This window comes from Ailuropoda melanoleuca, chromosome 2 (genome assembly GCF_002007445.2).
Source record: "Ailuropoda melanoleuca isolate Jingjing chromosome 2, ASM200744v2, whole genome shotgun sequence".
Lineage (NCBI taxonomy): Eukaryota > Metazoa > Chordata > Mammalia > Carnivora > Ursidae > Ailuropoda > Ailuropoda melanoleuca.
Genome location: NC_048219.1, coordinates 21863184 through 21882077, shown reverse-complemented (window position 1 = coordinate 21882077; position 18894 = coordinate 21863184). Strand labels below are relative to the sequence as shown.

The window sequence follows — 18894 nt, the reverse complement described above, 5'->3', positions numbered from 1 at the left end:
CGGTGCGAGTGGGTGGGCGTGTGTGAGGCGGGGTCGGGGGGGGAGGACCGAGCTGGTCGTCGCTCCTCCCCCCCTGCCCCTCCAGGGCCGTGTGGGCCGGGCAGCCATTTTGGGAAGAGCTTTGTTATGGTTGTGGGCTCTCCACCTCTGCGGGATCAGGAAGCTGGGGACGCGCCCTCGGACGCTGCGTCTGGTCCCTAGCTGTAGCCCCACTGCTGCCGGGTAAGTGGGGGTTCCGGACAACCGGGCGGCAGGGGATCTTGAGTCGTTCCGGCGCGGGGCTCCGCCCGGTACCCAACAAACCGGCTGTTGAAACTAGTTGAAGGAGGCTCTCACACAGGTGGTTGGTGTGGGTCGGCCCGGGGTTGGGGAGCGAAGCCGAGGGGCCAGCGGTCCTGTGGTTCGGAAAGGGCACCTCCCCCCGCACGAGGAGCTTGGCAGTCGAGTGTCGCCGCGGCTGTGCCCGAGCGCTCTTACTTCAACTTTGGTCTTCGGGTCGGAACGCTCACCTGCGGCTCTCTGGCTCCTCTCCAAGCGTTCCGGCTTGTTGGTGGTTGAGTGGCTTGGTTTACGGGTTTCTTTTTCTTTCCTTCCTAAATTAGAGTCAAGGGCTTTTGTTTCCCAACGAAGGAAAATCTAAGGAGGAAAAAATCTTGTAAGTCAACTGTGGGGCATCTTAGGGGGAAAGAAGAGCTTTAACCTTCAGCGTTTAGGTTCTTGGTATCGAGGTGTTTTCTTTGATTTAGATTTAGTCGGTATCCAGAACCTACGGATTGCCTCCCTCCTCCGAAAAAAGAGCTGGTCGATCTTGAAGAGTTTTAAGGAGGATTTTTTTGTGTTTTAAATCTACCTCTCTCCACCCCGTGAAATTCAAAAGAAAGGCTGAATCTAAAATGGCTGTATCTTGGGGAAGTGCCCTAAGCCTCGGTAACTTAAATACGTTACCATGTCTGAAATTTTTGGTTGTTTTCTCCTACAAGGACAACAGCTGAATCTTTTGATGTTTTGGTTTTCTTGCAATTGCTGTCTTGTCTTAAAGAGTTCTTTTAGGTGAAAACGAAGGTGAGGCTAAAGAAGTTTGCTTACTCCAAAAGTTTACGTAAGAGTGGGTGCGGTTTTTGGTGTTGTTGTTTTTTTTTTTTTTTTTTTGGGTGGTTGCTTATAGTTTTGAAACTGTGCCGTGATGGTAATTTTATCAGCCGGCTTTGTGCTCTGAGGTTGGTTTGTCATATTTGTCGAAATACGCTCTTAACGTTGATATTTATTGCTTTCCAGGGGGAAAAAAGTTAATGGTGGTTCATGTTTTAGTTTAGTAACAGAAGTCACACGTTTCTTTGTAAATCTCATCCAAAAGTAAAATGATTGGTAGTCTTCAAAAGACTTAGATTCGTAATTTGGCGGACTTCTGGCCTTTTCTGTGTAATACTTGAAAGGGAATCAAAGCGCTCCTAAGTTTAGGACATTTTTTGGAATGGTGAGACAAGTGAAAACGAACTTTAGATGTGGAGCTCCTGGTTGTTGTGCCCTCTCAAACAAAAGGCTGTCTTTTTGTTTGACTTTTTTTTTTTTTTTTTTTTTACCAGTAGATCCAGAAGTTTAACTGAAAACAAAGGCGTACAATGGAAACCAAGAACAGATAACTTCAGTATTTGAGAAGGTGCTTCAGTTTCAGGTTGCAATCTGTCTAAAAGATAAAAACAATAAAATGCTAGTTGTGAATGAGAACTTGGGAATTAATAGTATAATAAGCTGTCATCTTCCCTAGGGAGCCAGTTTCACTTTACCTTCCTACATGTTTTAACACAAAAGTTTATCTTTGTCAGTTCCCCTGGGATTTTTTTGTTCTTAAAGTATTTTGGTGATTTTATGAGAAACATTTTGAAGTACTCTATAGAAATTACAAGTCCATTGCTTTATGATTTGCCGTTTGCCTACTGAACCCATAAACTTGGGTATTCAAAATGGTTTGTACATGTTGATACAAATATTTTTCAATTGATTCTGGATAGTATCTTATCAGAGTTCTTGAAATAGGGGGTTGATGTTAGGAAGCCTTTTTATTTTGAATAAATGCAACTCACTAGTTTTCTCATCAGTGGCTGCTTAAAAGCTTGGCTGAAGCAGGCCCATGTAACCATTTTAATAAGTTCGGAATGACAAGGAATCTGGAACACATTTCTGCTTATAATTCATTTTTAAATTCTCAGAGATATAATGCACAATTATGAATCATACTTCAGCAGATTGCATATCTTTGTTTCATGGTTAAATTGTATGTACTTAGTAACAGTGATAACTAATGTGCAAGGACCTAAACAATCTGTTTCTAAGTCATTAACCATTATGGGTGCTGTCTGTAACTATGAAAATAAAGCCATTGGAAAGGTGAGAGGCACAACAATTTTAAAAGATCCCTATTAAAAAAGTACTTTGTGGAGTAGGTAAATTTTGTGGTGGGTTGTTTATGGGTTTTCAAATGGATGGGAGGAAAAATCTAGGTGGCACATTGATGTCATGTTACCTCACATACGGCTATAGTTGCCGTTGTCTGGAATTTAATATTTGGTATGCTGAGACCTAGTTGTCCAAGTCATATCTAAATCATACTCTGATTTTTATTTCCCATTGAAGTCTGCCCAAAAACAAAACTGGCTACAATCAAACTTGAAAAGTAGTTCTGTAAGAATAGCTGAACTTTTTTGTCCATAGGTAATCCTAAGGAGGTAAAATATTGCTAATGTTGTGTAATACAAATTTTTATAGGTGATTTCAACTATACTGGGCGAATATTTCAAGAAGTCAAATAGTTCTTTTCCTTTACGAAAGCAATCAGCTTTTCTTTCTTTCTTTTTTTTTTTTCCTTTCATTTCAAGAAATGCTACGGGCTCTACTTTGGGGCCAGTTCTGGTGTAAGGGCTAAAAATACCTAAATGACCACAAAACATTTTGTCAAAAAGAACATAGTTTAACAGACAAGTGAAAAATATTATAGGATAACAACATAGAAAGCTGTCTTTCTTAAAGAAGTTGGCTTTTAACATACTCATTATGTTTACCTTCCTTTTCTGTGATAAAACTGCTTTGCCTTATGTTAACCAGATGTCAGGCTAGAAAATCACCAGCATGAACAAAGTTTTAGCACACTTTTCTGAGCAGTAGGTCTGTTTGTGTGGAATACATTTTGTTTTCAGAAAATTCAAATTCATTTAAGTTTAGCTGTACTTCAGATTTCATACTCTTGTTTCTGCTGATTCTAAGTTTAAATTTCATTGTATAAAAAACCTCTTCTGAATTATTGCTACCTTTGAAGTGTATTGAAAAGTTGTTTGGGGGGGGCTCTTGGGCTAGTTAATTAAAAGGTAGAGCCATTCCAGTGTTCCTGCTATATGTTTATGAATTATTAGCTCTACTTTTTAATTAGTCTTATAAGCTCTGATGGGGAGGATAGTTTATTGTGGGCTTCATAAGCTAGAGGCTGTAATAGAGTCCAATATATATAATCTCATTCCTCAAAATACTTTTTATAAATAATATTAACCCTTCTACAGTGAGTGTACCGAGGTTCCAAGAAGTTAAGTAATTTACATAACATGATGAGAGATCTGGATTCAGGCAGCTTTCCCTGATTCTAAAGCTCAGTTTTCTACTACACCATGTAGAGAGATGGTATGGTAATTAAGGGCCTCAACTATACAACCTGGATATGAATCTCTACATTGCCACTTACAGCTTGGTGACCTTGGGAGAATTTAAAGTGAAATTTCTGTGCCTGTTTCTTCCTTTGTTAAATGGGGGATAATAGTAACTTCTCATAGGGTTATTGTGGCAAATAAATAAAATACTATTTGTAGAGTTCTTGAAGCAGTGCAGTTGATAATTGTTAAATAAACTGTATAAAATTGTCTTTAATGAATGTCCTTTTACCAATCAAGTGAAATTCATTAAAATCTGAACAGACTGTTGCACATAGAGTTTCTTATTTTTCTTTCTTGGGTAGTATTTTTCTGTTGATTTTTCTAGTTTATTTGACTCCAGTTCCCACATACTATAACTGGCAGTCTTTCAAACCTCTTAATTTGTATGTTTCTTCTGTGGTTTTTTTTTCCCTTGCACTTTGTTGAAGAAATCAGGTTATTTATCCTGCACAATTGCCACATTTGAGATTTTCCTGAATTCCTATAAATTGGAAGTTGGATATTGAAGTTTACATTGAGATTTGATGGGTGGGTGAGGAGAAGACTAACTTCATAGGTGATTCTGTGCATTTGGATTTTTTGTGTGTTTTTTTTCCTGGTTAGTTCAGCAGTTCTCATATGTATCATTTTCTTAAAATTTCTCTCTTGAGCCCCATAGAGTAATTAGAAGAGTTATTTACCCTCCTTTGTTATGCATGTAAAATGAAGTGTTTGGTTTGCCAACTCAGTATTAACTTTCCCAGGCAGTGTTTTTCCTGTCCTTTTTTTCTTCATAGTATGTATTTTTGTATATAAAATTGAGCTGAGTATGTTGGTTTTGCAATGGTTTTGTTTTCTGGTTTTGGTTACTAGTGAATAGTTTCCTTAGCCTATTTGGTTTGAAAATTTTTCTTCTCAAAACTGTTTTTTCCAGGTCACTGGGTGGCAGAGTTGGTTGAGCATCAGACTCTTGGTTTCAGCTCAGGTCATGATCTCTGGGTCGTGAGATCAAACTTCACCTCCGGCTTTGCGCTCTGTGAGGAGTCTGCTTAAAACTCTTTCCCTCCCTCTGCCCCTCCCCTCTGCACATCTAAAAACAAAACACTTTTCCCTCTATTGCTTATGCCCCCCTCCCAACCCCCTTAAGCATTTTATTCTTAACACCTTTGAACTTTCGCCTGTAGGGAAGGCACTTCCCCCACACCCCAGGGGAAAACATCCAGGCATATTCTTAACGCTACCTGTATTTGCCATTTAATCATCAACTTTCCAACAGTCTCCAAATTATGAAGATTTGAAGCAAAAAGAGGTGGAGTGACTTGCCCAGAGTTACGCCGCTGGTACATGGCAGAACTAGCTAGATCCAGGGGCGCCTGGGTGGCACAGCGGTTAAGCGTCTGCCTTCGGCTCAGGGCGTGATCCCGGCGTTATGGGATCGAGCCCCACATCAGGCTCCTTCGCTATGAGCCTGCTTCTTCCTCTCCCACTCCCCCTGCTTGTGTTCCCTCTCTCGCTGGCTGTCTCTATCTCTGTCAAATAAATAAATAAAATCTTTAAAAAAAAAAAAAAAAAGAACTAGCTAGATCCAGTCTGCTCGTCTACCTTAAAAGTAATGTTTGGATTGAAAGCAAAAGTTTATTCTTGAGGAGAGATTTTTAGAAATGCTTGTAAGTAAAATGAACTTGAAGTAAAAATGTATGTCTTGTGATACAGTATTCACTACTTTTAACGCCTCTCAATTATAAAAATGATATATAGTTTTTTAGATGTGACAAATAGTCTGTTGCCTATTAGGGAGATGGAGCCTTTCAGGGTCAGTGTAGCTGCAAATTTTGATAAAAGTTATCACTACTGAATGGCTTGTTTGTAGTGTAGTTGATATAGTGACTTTGGAGCAAATGCTATAAAAACATTTTTGGTGATTCTAAAACCTTAAGAGTTTCAGGTACTTGCATAAATCTAATGCATTTAGTTACCTAAATCTTACAGCCAGAATTTAATGTGTCAGATTGCGTTAGGTAAATTTCTGTAACTTACTATTCCTACTAGGAGCTTTTGTGATTTAAGTAAATTCCGTTTCTGTCAGCGGGATAGTGAGTGTTTAGTTAATGGTTGTGGCAAGTCTTCGTGACTGTTGAATGACACAGTATTGGAGGGGAGATTACCTGAAAAAGGATAATAAATTTTACTCTTGAAAAATTTTGCATTTTATGAAATTACTTTCAGGAAATGTTGTTTGGAACAATGAAGCAGAAGGTTGCACAATGATTAAAGTTTATTACTCATGGAAAGGCTGTCGAGATTCCTATGTTGGACATTCTAATTGGGTTTTAAAGTGACCTTTGTGGTTTCTTTTGACCGTTTACCATTTTAACCCCCTTCATATATTGCCTTTTTGTGAATCTTAGTGGGAGAGGAAGCTGGAAAGGCTGTGTGTATGTAACTACACATATACATACCTTACACATAGACTTTCTGTCCTAAACACCTGGCAGTTGTGACCCAAGTTGTGCCAGTCATGGACACTTGACTGGGGACTTGGATCTGGGGTGAGAGATGCAGAGAAGCAAGGACAGTTTAGAATTCATTCCATTGGCTTGTGGCAGTAGCAGTGGAGGTGCTAGCAGGGCAGTTTTCTAAGCAGCTCTTCCTGTGATGTGACCTTGGTTGGTGATTTTTGACTGCTTAGCTTTACTTGGTTTCTACATGTTTGCAAAGTCAAGGGGGCTCTCAGTCATTCTCTGAACTCCCAATATATTTCTTTTTTTTTTTAAAGATTTTTTTATTTATTTATTCGACAGAGATAGAGACAGCCAGCGAGAGAGGGAACACAAGCAGGGGGAGTGGGAGAGGAAGAAGCAGGCTCAGTGCGGAAGAGCCTGATGTGGGGCTCGATCCCATAACGCTGGGATCACGCCCTGAGCCGAAGGCAGACGCTTAACCTCTGTGCCACCCAGGCGCCCCTCCCAATATATTTCTGATAAATTCCTTTTCTGTTTAGTCTACCTTAGTATAGTTTTTTTTTTTTCCAACCAAACCCTGATTTATAAAATTGGCTAATATAATTTGCTCCTTCTAGAAGATTTTGTTTGTGACTGCCTCTATTTAGAGTAGTCTTCTAACTCAGGAAGTGAAAAACTTATATGAATGTCTTTTTTAAAGACAATAGTGGGGGGACGCCTGGGTGGCACAGGCGTTGGGCATCTGCCTTCAGCTCAGGGCGTGATCCCGGTGCTCTGGGATCGGGTCCCACATCAGGCTCTTCACTAGGAGCCTGATGTGNCACATCAGGCTCTTCACTAGGAGCCTGCTTCTTCCTCTCCCACTCCCCCTGCTTGTGTTCCCGCTCTCGCTGGCTGTCTCTGTCAAATAAATAAATAAAATCTTTTAAAAAAATAAAAATAAAAAAATAAAGACAATAGTGGACAAGAATTTTCCTTTTTATCCACTCCCAATTATTTATTTATTTATTTATTTTAAAGATTTTATTTATTCATTTGACAGAGATAGAAACAGCCAGCGAGAGAGGAAACATAAGCAAGGGGGAGTGGGAGAGGAAGAAGCAGGCTTCCAGCGGAGGAGCCTGATGTGGGGCTCGATCCCAGAACACCGGGATCACACCCTGAGCCGAAGGCATGTTTAACGACCAAGCCACCCAGGTGCCCTCCACTCCCAATTTTTTAAAGCAGTAGTTCTCAACCTTTTAAAATTTGGCTGGAGTAAGGCCTGTGCACTGTTAATTTATTAAAGCTCCCCATGTGGTTTTCTGTCTTTTAAAGATTCTTTTATTATTACAAAAGCAGTATTATGCTGGATAGAATATTAGGAAATATATATATACATATATATACACACACATATATACAAAAATAAAAACATTCTCCTCATCCAGAAATCACTACTGTAACTTCTGGTGCACTTTTTCCATATCTTTCTCTAAGCACATATATGTAGGTTTTTTATTTTTGTTTTACTAAAATGAGATTACCTTGCAACTTGCTTTTGTATTTGGTAATACCCATTCTTCAGTGTGAATAAATGTTAATTTCTTCTAATATCCAGGTGCTGTTTAAGTTTCCCTGGGGGCGCTTGAGTGGGTCAGTCAGTTAAGCATTTGACTCTTGGTTTCAGCTCAGGTCATCATCTCATGGGTCATGGAATCAGCTCCGTGCTCACCGGGGAGTCCACATGAACATTCTCTCCCTCTGCCCCCCCACCCTCAAATAAATAATCTTTAAAAAAAAAATAAGTTAATTCCCCCAGCTGATCTAAAATAGAATCATGCAGCTAGCTATTCAATACTAGTATCTGATCCAATACCTTGTACATGTAACACTTTAATTTCCTTATGTCTCTTTAATCTAGCATAGTCCTTATTTTTCAGTGACACTGAGTTTGAGACTGCTCTGTTCTGAAAATGGTTTTGTACAGTTGGGTTCTATGTTGTCATTTAGTTTGTCCCTTTAATTCTTATATTTTTCTCTAAATTTTACATCTAAAAACTTGATAGATTCACATCAAAACATTTTTGGCCAGAATACATCTTGTAGGTATATCATTCTGCATTGTATTTATAAAGCACGTAATACCTCATTGACCTACTTTCATAATGCTAAGATTGATCCTTAGATTAAGGTGATTGTAGTCTGATCCATATATTAAACAGTGAATCTTCTCTTCTTGCAACAAGAAAATAATTTGCATGGTGTTACTTTGCACTAAAAGTTGCCAGTCCCTTATCAATCATTGTCCTCATTTTTTTAAGACAGCTTTATTGAGATATAATTTACATAATCTAAAATTCACATTTTTTAAAAAGATTTTATTAATTTGAGAGAGCAAAAGAGAGCAAGCATGAGCAGGGGCAGGGGGAGAGGGAGAAGAAGCAACAGACTCCCCACTGAGCAGGGAGCCCAACGCGGGGCTTGGTCCCAGGACCCTGAGATCATGACCTGAGCCAAAGTCAGGTGGTTTACTGAATGAGCCACCCAGGCACCCCAAATTAACACATTTTAAATGTACAATTCATAGGTGCGTGGGTGGCTTAGTTTGTTAAGTGTCTGCCTTCAGCTTGGGTCATGATCCTAGGGTCCTGGTATTAAGCCCTGCATCGTGTTCTCTGCTCAGCTGGAATCTGCTTCTCCCTCTCGCTCTGCCTGCCGCCCTGCCTATTTGTGCTCGCTTGCTCTCTCTGTCAAATAAATAAAATCATTAAAAAAAATAAATGTACAATTCAATGATTTTTTTTTAGTATGTTCACAGAATTGTACAGCCAATGCCACTGTCAAATTTTAGAACACTTTCATCAGCCCAGAAAGAAACCCCGTAACCATTAGCAGTCACACACCCCACCCCACCCCCGGCCCTAAGGCAACCACTAATCTTTCTGTCTCTACGGATATGCCTATTCTGGACTTTTCATATAAATAGAATTATACAGTATGTGATCTCTTATGTCTGAGTTTCCTCACTTAGCATAATGTTTTTAAGGTTCATCCAGTTGTACTGTATATCAGTATTTCATTTGTTTTTATTGATGTATTCTATTCTGTATGAATATACCACATTTTGTGTATCTAGTCATCAGTTGATGGTCATTTGAATTATTTCCTTTCTGTGGCTATTTATTATGAATAATGCTGCTATGAACATATGAGATACAAACTTTTGTGTGAACATACCTTTACATCTCGGATCTTTTTGGGGTGCAATTGCTAGGTCATATGGTAACTCTGTTAAACTTTTAAATAGAGTTAAACTCTTTAATTTTTTGAGAATCTGTGTTCAGGGAGCCTGTGCCATTATACATTCCCACCAGGAGTGTATAGTGGTTTCGGTTTCTCTGCATCCTCAGCAACACTTATTATTTTGTCTGTCTTTTATTATAACCACCTTAGTGGGTGTGAAATAATATCTCATTGTGGTTTTGATGTGCATGTCCTCATAGCTAATGATGTTAAGCATCTTTTCCTATACTTAGTAGTTATTTGAATATCTTCTTTGGAGAAATGCTTATTCAAATCCTTTGTCTACTTTTTTAAATTTTTATTTTTTTTTTTAAGATTTTATTTATTTGAGAAAGAGTGCATGCTCACAAGTGGGGGGAGGGGCAGAGGGAGAGAGAATCTCAAACAGACTCAATGCAGAACACGGAACCCATTCAGGGCTCAGTCTTACAACCCTGAGATCATGACCTGAGCCGAAATCAAGAGTTGGTCACTTAACCAACTGAGCCACCCAGACGCCCCTGTCCACTTTTTAATTGTGTTATTTGTCTTTTCATTGTTGAGTTGTAAGAGTTCTTTGTTTTATCGGGGCGCCTGGGTGGCACAGCGGTTAAGCGTCTGCCTTCGGCTCAGGGCGTGATCCCGGCGTTGTGGGATCAAGCCCCACATCAGGCTCCTCCGCTATGAGCCTGCTTCTTCCTCTCCCACTCTCCCTGCTTGTGTTCCCTCTCTCACTGGCTGTCTCTATCTCTGTCGAATAAATAAATAAAATATTTTAAAAAAATAAAAATAAAAAATAAAGAGTTCTTTGTTTTATTGATACATATTGATATGTAATTGACATGCAGCATTATAACATTGATCATTGCCTAACCTAAGATCACAAAGATTTACTCCTGTGTTTCTTTTAGCTCTTATATTACAGGCCTTTGATCCACTTAAATTTTTTTTAAAAGCTTTATTTATTTATTTTAGAGAGAAAGAGCATAAGTGAGCTGGGGGAGGGGCAGAGGGAGAGAATCCTGAAGCAGATTTTGAGCTGAATGTGAGCCGGATATGAAACTCGATCCCAGGACCCTGAGATCATGACCTAAGCTGGAACCAGGAGCCAGCTGCTTAACTGACTGCACCACCAGGTGCCCCTAAAGTTAATTTTTATGTGTGGTTTAAGATGTGAGTCTACATTCTGATTGGTTGGTTGGTTGGTTTTGGGGTTTTTTTTTTTTGCCGGTGGACATCTAGTTATCTTAGCACTATTTTTTTAAAAGAAAGACCATTCTCCGCCCCCCCCCCAATTGATGTATCTTAGCCTCTATTGAAAATCAGTTGGCCTTGGGGTGCCTGGCTGGTTCAGTTGGTTATGCGTCTGCCTTTGGTTCAGGTCACGATTTTGGGGTCCTGGGATCGAACCCTGCATCAGGCTCCCTGCTCAGCTGGGAGTCTGCTTCTCCTTCTCCCTTTGCCCCCTCTCCCCCACTCATTCTCTCTCTCTCTCTCAAATAAATAAAATCTTTTTAAAAAAGAAAGAAAATCAGTTGGCCATAAGTAATTAGGTTTATTTCTGGTTCTGCGCCGTTGATCTCTATGTCTGTCCTTATGCCTGTATGCAGAATTGAAGCCCTTTGTATGTTCCTCTTTGATTGCATAGCCTTGTCTTTCACCCTGATTCTGTTAATTTTCTTGTCTTGTAAAATAATTTTGTTTTGTATGAATATATCCCAAAGTAATATGTAATATTGTTAAAATTTTGTGTAGTAGCAGATAGTTTTTAATTTTTACAACTTTTTTTTGGAGCAAAAAGGTTTTTTTATTAAAGCATGAACAGAACCCATGGGCAGAAAGAAAGCTGCCAGTTTCTACAACTTTTTTAATTTTGTGAGATTCATCAATTTTGTTATGTGTATCTTATCATTTCCTGCTATGCAGTATTGTACAGTTTAATCATTATACCACAATTTAATCATTATCCTATTGGCGGACATTTATGGTAATATAGTTTTTTGTCTACTGTATATAGTGCTATAGTGAACATTTTTATATTTTTTGTGTTAACGTGATTAAAATTGGTGGGTTGGGGTGTGTGGATGGCTCGGTTGGGCATCCAACTCTTGATTTCGACTTGGGTTGTGATCTTGGGGTCTTGGGATCCAGCCATGCATCAGGCTCCACCCTTAGCAGGGAGTCTGCTTGAGATTCTCCCTCTCCTTCTGCCCCCCCAAAATAATTTTTTTTTTTTAATCGGTGGGTCATAGAGGTTTCACAGCTTTAGCTTTATATTTGCCAAACCGTTGTCCAAAGTGGTTGTATGGGTTTACACACCCATCAGCAATATATAAGAATTCCTTGTTCACTTTATATCTTTATCAACACTTGATAGTTTCAGAATTTGTTTTTGCTAGTTCCGTAGGTATGAAATAATATGTCGTGATTTGACTCAGGTTTTAAAAGTATGAATTTATGATTAATTCAAGGTAATGTTTTATATCATGCTTTATGTTATTTCACAGAGCACTTGCAAATCACGTGCATATCTCTTATGGGCAGGATAATATTTTAAATGTCCAGTTATGGTTTTTAACAGAAATAACTTTGTTGTCATTAAGTTTATGCTAGAAATAGATTTTTTTGTTGTTGTTTTTTGGCTCCTAATCATATAATAACAGACTTATCAGTATTAATAATCATGGAATTAAGTATCTTTTCTTAACAGAAATGCTCTAGTGGAAAAATTTTTTTTTATAAAAATGCATTTAATATAGCAAAGCAAAATACATGAAAAACAACTTTTAAAAATTAAGCAGAGGGAAAAAAAACAAGGTAAATGCTGGTGTTAGGTAAGCTTACATAAGGCATGCCTAAGTTCCATACAAAGAAGTTCTAGAGACAACCACACATTTGTCTCAAAGCTTTCTAACCACAAATGCCTGGCTTTCTACTGGTCTGATTAGAACCAGAGAGGATTCTGCAAAGTCTGTGCTGCAGTGTACAATATAGTAGTCACTAGCCACATGCAACTGTGACACGTGAAATGCAGTTAGTTAGTGGAAAAAATCTTAAAGGTGTCCTGTATCCCTTTTTAGTTCATTGAAAGACATGCTCAAGTTTCATGTCCTTTAGAAATTCTTAGGTAGGAATTTGTCTCCTCTAAAACTAAAATACATAAATACTAAGATAGAAAATGACTTTGAGCTCTTCCCTGTGCTCTGAAGTATCAACATGAGGATGGATTAAAGATGAACTAAGCAATGCATCAGTAACCCTGCTATTCTCCTTACTGAGGACTTGAGGAGGAAAAATTGATGTGCAGACCGTTAGGAAGCGAGTATAGACTACTGTTACTCAGTTCTTTAGAGGAAGTGAAAGTGGTAGACATTTAGACCTAAGTTTTCTTTTCAAATCCTGGGATTTGTTTGTTCCTTTGTTTAAGCAATCTCTGTACCCAGCATGGAGCTCAGTCAGACTCATGACCCTGAGATCAAGAGCCGCATGCTTCACTGACTAAGCCAGCCTGGTGCCCCTCAAATCCTGAGATTTAGAAAGGACTTAGTAAAGCCAGTGAATATTTGAAGATATACAGAGGTATAGGCTTGGGCTTTGCAGTTTAACGAATGTTCAAGGAGAGGTCTTAACAGTAAGATAAAGAATACTAATTGATGAAATTGTCAACATCTCTTTTAAAAAGTTATTTAATGGGCACACTGTCTGTACTAAGAAATTTTCCCATTTGCTATTAATCCCTACTCAAGTGTGCCCTGTTGTTTGTAGGGGAGATAAATACATAAACAGGTAAATGTAATGCACTGTGATGGATGCTTGAGTATAGGTATATGTGTGATAAAATGCTTCGTGAAGTGGGACTTTAAGTCACCCACTTAGAGATGAGAACTGAAGACTTAAAAATGAGTGAGACAGTGAAGAAATTACAGAGAAACAAAAAAAAAGTGCTGCATCAAGGCTTTTAAGGAGCCATTATATATACAGGGCAAAAGAAAAAAGTTAGGAGTAATCACAAGGATCATAGGGAGAAGACCAGGATATCTTAATGTAGTGGCTACCACTCATGCTGCTCTCTGAGAAAGATTTCACCAGCTTTTTGTGAATAGTGTCATGTAAGGATGCCAACTTCTTTTTTAAGATGAGCTGTTCTTTATTTTCTCTGGTTTATCTCTTATTGCCTTTTTTCCTTAGGAAATAGTAGTATTCGTATTTTTTTTATTAATGTTTTGCTTATCCAAATAAAATTGGCAACCAGTATCAGTCCTTGACACATACTTTGAAAATTTATAGCTTGCTGCAGTCTGGCACTCAAAACGGCTGGTCTAATGATGTGATGTGATGGAAACCACGAGAAGGCATTTTAAGATGGGACTGGCAGGGCACCTGGGTGGCTCATTCCGTTAAGCACCTGACTCTTGGTTTCAGCTCAGGTCACGATCTCAGGGTTGTGAAATTGAGCCACATATCAGGCTCCATGCTGGTGTGGAGCCTGCTTAAGATTCTCTATCTACCCCTCCCCCCTCCCCCGCTCGTGGGTGGTCTCTCAGCGGGGGACGGGAAATTTCATTTTTTTTTTCTTTTTGAAGATTTTGTTCATTTGAGAGAGCTCATGAGCAGGGGGAGGGGCAGAAGGAGAGGGAATCTCTTATTTTGAGAGAGTGAGAGAGGGAGGGGGCAGGCATGCACAGTGTGGAGGGAAGAGGCAGAGGAAGAGGGAGAGAGAGAATCCCAAGCAGGCTCCAACTCAATGCGAGCCCAACATAGGACTCATTCCCATGACCCTGAGATCACCACCCAAGCTGAAAACAAGAATCAGTCACTCAACTTTCTGAGCCAACCAGGCACCCCAAGCCAAAATCAAGAGTCGGCCCCTTGGCCACTTAACCTGAGCCACCTAGATGCCCCTGAATGTGATTTCTAAGAATGCTGTATATGGTTTGTTATATCAGTGCCACTCACTTCTTTGAATTTTTTCAGTTATTTACCAAGAATCATTTCACAGTCTGTCATCAAAAGTTATTTTTAGTGATCTCTTAGCTGAAAACTAGGTTACATCCTTTTTCATTTTTGTGGAATACAGGCATACCTTGTTTTATTGCACTTAGCAGATACTGCGTTTTTTTTTCACATTGAAGATTTGTGGCAACCTTGTGTTGAGCAAGTCTTTTGGTGCCATTTTTCCAGCAGCATTTTCTTACTTCATGTCTGTCTGTCACATTTTGGTAATTCTCACAATATTTCAAACTTTTTCTTTTCATTTTTTTTTTTTAAGATTTTATTTATTTGAGAGCACGTGCATGAGAGAGAGCACACACATGCTCGCATGTGCATTCAGGTGCAGGGGGAGAGGGAGAAGCAGAGTCCCCACTGAGCAGGGAACCTGATGTGGGGCTCAATCCCAGGACTCTGGGATCATGACTTGAGGCCGAGGCAGATGTTTAACCAACTGAGCCACCCAAGCACCCCTATTTCAAACTTTTTCATTATTACTATGTTTTTTATGGTGGTCTGTGATCAATGATCTTTGATGTTACTATTGTAATTGTTTTGGGACACCACTAAGATGGCAAACCTAGTAAGTGTTTGTTCTGACTGCTCCCCTGTTTTTCTCCCTCTCCTCAGGCCTCCCTATTCCCTGAGACACAACAATGTTGAAATTAGGCCGGTTAATAACTCCACAATGGCCTCTGAGTTTTTGGCGAAAGGAAGAGTCACAGGTGTCTCACATTAAATCAAAAGCTAGAGGGGCGCCTGGGTGGCACAGCGGTTAAGCGTCTGCCTTCGGCTCAGGGCGTGATCCTGGCGTTATGGGATCGCCCCACATCAGGCTCTTCTGCTATGAGCCTGCTTCTTCCTCTCCCACTCCCCCTGCTTGTGTTCCCTCCTCTCACTGGCTGTCTCTATCTCTGTCGAATAAATAAATAAAATCTTTAAAAAAAAAAATCAAAAGCTAGAAATGATTAAGCATAGTGAGGAAGCTGAGATAGGCCAAAAGCTAGGCCCCTTGAGCCAAACAGTTAGCCAAGTTGTGACTGTAAAGGAAAAGTTCTTGAAGGAAATTTAAAGTGTTACTCCAGTGAACACATGAATGTCAAGAAAGCGGAATGGCATTATTGCTAACATGAAGAAAGTTTGGCCTGAATAGAAGGTCAGACCAGCCATAATAACATTCCCTTGTGCCAAAACTTAATCCAGAGCAAGACCCTCACTCTCTTCAATTCCGTGAAAGCCGAAAGAGGGGAGGAAGCTGCAGAAGAAAAGTTCAAAGCTGGCAGAGGTGGGTTCATGAGGTTGGAGGAAGGAAGCCATCTCTGTGATAGCAAAGTGCAAGGGGAAGTAGTAAGTGCTGATGTAGAAGCTGCGGCAGCATCCAAGTCAGGACCCTCCACCACCAAAAAGATGATGACTAGGCGGAGAATCAGATGATGGTTAGCATTTGTTTGGGCATGATGCTACTGCACGCTTTATAATACAGTATAAACAACTACGTGCACTATGAAACCAAAAAATTCATTTAACTAGCTCTGTGGCGATATGTTCTTTATTGTGGTGGTCTGGAACTGAATCTATAATATCTCCAAAGTATGCCTGTACACAGATCGTAAACTATGTAATCTGTTTAATGATTTGTTACTCAGACATTAAATTTGTCAGTTTCTAAGAGATAGACCAAAAGCCTTTTCTAAACAAGACTTACCAAACTACTATATGTATTACTCTTGTACGTACAAGAACTTTATAAAGCTAAAATTAAAAGATTGGTTAAAAATTGGACACTGCATATTTTTGGATTATTAAAAAATTAAAAAATTTGTATTAGAGGAACACCTTGGTGGCTCAGTCAGTTGAGCATCTGACTGTTGAGTTCCACTCAGGTTGTAATCTCAGGGTGGTGAGATCAAGCCCTGCATCGGGTTCCCCGCTCAGTGTGGAGTCTGCTTGGGATTCTCCCTCTCCCTCTGCACCCTGCCCTCACCCCATGCATGTTCTCTCTCTCTAAAATAAATAAATAAAACTTAAAAAATTGTATTAGAGCCAAACCTCAGTGGTGTAATAGAGGTAACTTTTGAATTATTCCATCTAGTGCAGGTAGAAATAGAAATTTCATTTTTTGGTTGAATACGTGCTTATAATTACGCTTTAGAATTAAAATGGGATGTCCAGCATCTGAGGGGGAGAAATTACTGGAATTAAATGAAGTGGGTTTTGTTGTTTATAAATTGAAGGCATTATATCCTAGATTGCATTTTCCTACCTAATATATAGATGTAGGCGTTCTGTTTTAAGAGTGCGATTTGTTTTGCTAGGAACTTTTTGAAACAGTAAAATTCATGATGTCACTTTATATTAAGCAAAGAAGTATATGGTGGGAATGAGTAAATGTGCATTGAAATGGTTGATGTATGACAGTGAACAAAAGATTTGCACTTAAACATGAATATAGATTTATAGTATCTGAAATCTTTCAGCAAAAGTTAATTGAATTAAATGTATTAATTATAGGGAGGCCTGGGTGGCTCAGTCGGTTGGGCGTCTGCCTTCAGCTCAGGTCATGATCTCAGGGTCCTGGGATCAGCTCCGCATCAGGCTCCCTGCTCAGCAGGGAGTCTGCTTCTCCCTCTGCCTGCTGCTCCCCCTGCTTGTTCTTTCTCTCTCTCTGTCTCTCTGACAAATAAAATCTTTAAAAAAAAAAAAAAGATACTGTAATATAAACCTCCAACATATGTTTAATATTTCTTTTACAAAAAAAACCACGTTTTCAAACTTTATGATATGTTCCTTTTATTCAGATATGTAATATTGATCTCCTGGAAATAAATTTGAACCTTTTCACCCTCAGTAACTTGGAACCGTGTGAAACGTGAAACTGGAACATGTTCTTGGTGTAGCTTGGATACAGGTGTTTTTTTGTTTTGCTTTGTTTTGTTTAAGATTTTATTTATTTATTTGACAGAGAGACAGTCAGCAAGAGAGGGAACACAGGCAGGGGGAGTGGGAGAGGAAGAAGCAGGCTCCCAGCAGAGGAACCCGATGTGGGGCTTGATCCCAGGACTCTGGGATCATGCCCTGAGCCAAAGGCAGATGCCCAACGACTGAACCACCCAGGCGCCCCAGCTTGGACACAGCTTTATTTATTTATTTATTTTTAAAGATTTTATTTATTTATTTGACAGAGATAGAGACAGCCAGCGAGAGAGGGAACCACAAGCAGGGGGAGCGGGAGAGGAAGAAGCAGGCTCATAGCAGAGGAGCCTGATGTGGGGCTCGATCCCATAACACCAGGATCACGCCCTGAGCCGAAGGCAGACGCTTAACTGCTGTGCCACCCAGGCGCCCCTTGGACACAGTTTTAAACACAGTTCAACAAGTCCTTGCTGGGCTTCACAGTAGATTGGTTTTCCCAGCATGCTCTACCAGGAGCATCACTGAGTCTGTTAACTACATGAACTAATGCTCTAACCCTTATCCACATTCTCTGTGCTTGTCATATTTGCTCTCAGAAGCAAGGTGTTCTTTAATATTAGTAAGGGGCCCAAGAGATGAGATCATTAAACAGAAATTCCTGTCGTAACACTTGACAATTAAAATACTCCAACATGAATCAAAAGACTTTTTATTTTTCTTTTTAATACACTTACGGTAGTACATCGTAGTAAGGTGGGTAAGAAGGGGAAGGACACTTTTGAAACAGGAAGATAGGAAAAAAGAACCAAGATGGTGCCTTGACTAGAGGTGCCTTCTCAGATCAGTTTTATTTTTTTAAAGATTTATTTATTTATTTTTAGAGAGAGTGAACTTGCATGCTAATGGTGGTGGGGGTGTTCTCCAGCAGACTCCCCACCAAGTACGGAGCCAGATGTGAGGCCCCCATCCCATGACCCTGAGACTATGACCCGAGCTGAAACCAAGAGTCGGACACTCAACCAACTGAAATACTTAGGCTCAGATCAGTTTTAAAGAAGTGAGCATGGAAGTGGGAGGTAGGGAAGTTCCTTTAAACTCTTCAAGTCCACTTACCCATTTTAGCTGGTCATTTGGCACGCGCTTGATAATCTTTTGCAGAAAGAACCTCTTGTGGCTTCTTTGCTTTCTTTTTCTCAGCTAGGTGTGGATATGGCAGGTCCTTGGAGCTTCATGGCTCAGTAGTACATATTTTGAATTATTTTCCCTATAATGGAGTTGGATTTATGGGTCCTGTTCTTTTAGGTATTCTCATGGCTAAGGATGTGAGAATGAAGTTTTATTAAGATGAGGAGCCATGTGCTTACCAGCCACATCTCAGTATGTGTTTTTTTCTTATCACAAAAGGTATTATTTTTCAAGTCTTTGAGTTTTGCCTGGAAGCCAGACTTGGCTAACACAAATAATGAGAGGGGTACAAAAAGAAAGGCCAAATAACCCCACCCTATTTAAATTAATTAACATCCCTATTTAGTACACTTGTTCCATAAGACTTTAAGGAGTTTGTTCTATTTTTCTAATTTTAGGAATCATTA

At 39.6% G+C, this 18894-nt stretch overlaps 1 protein-coding gene across 6 annotated transcripts in view; it reads left to right on the top strand.

Annotated features, from left to right (window-relative positions):
- Positions 1-18894, top strand: part of GPBP1L1 (GC-rich promoter binding protein 1 like 1) — a 61225-nt gene that overhangs the window by 562 nt on the left and 41769 nt on the right. The window contains exons 1-2 of one of the 6 annotated variants that reach the window (XM_034651686.1): positions 13-222; positions 1587-1657. The exons of 1 other annotated variant lie outside the window; for it this stretch is intronic. The gene's annotated coding sequence lies outside the window, so the exon portion shown is untranslated. Of the gene's footprint in view, positions 1-12; positions 223-1583; positions 1673-18894 lie in introns of those variants that run through there. 4 more of the 6 variants (XM_034651660.1, XM_034651672.1, XM_019799902.2 and 1 more) reach the window with 4 other exon arrangements.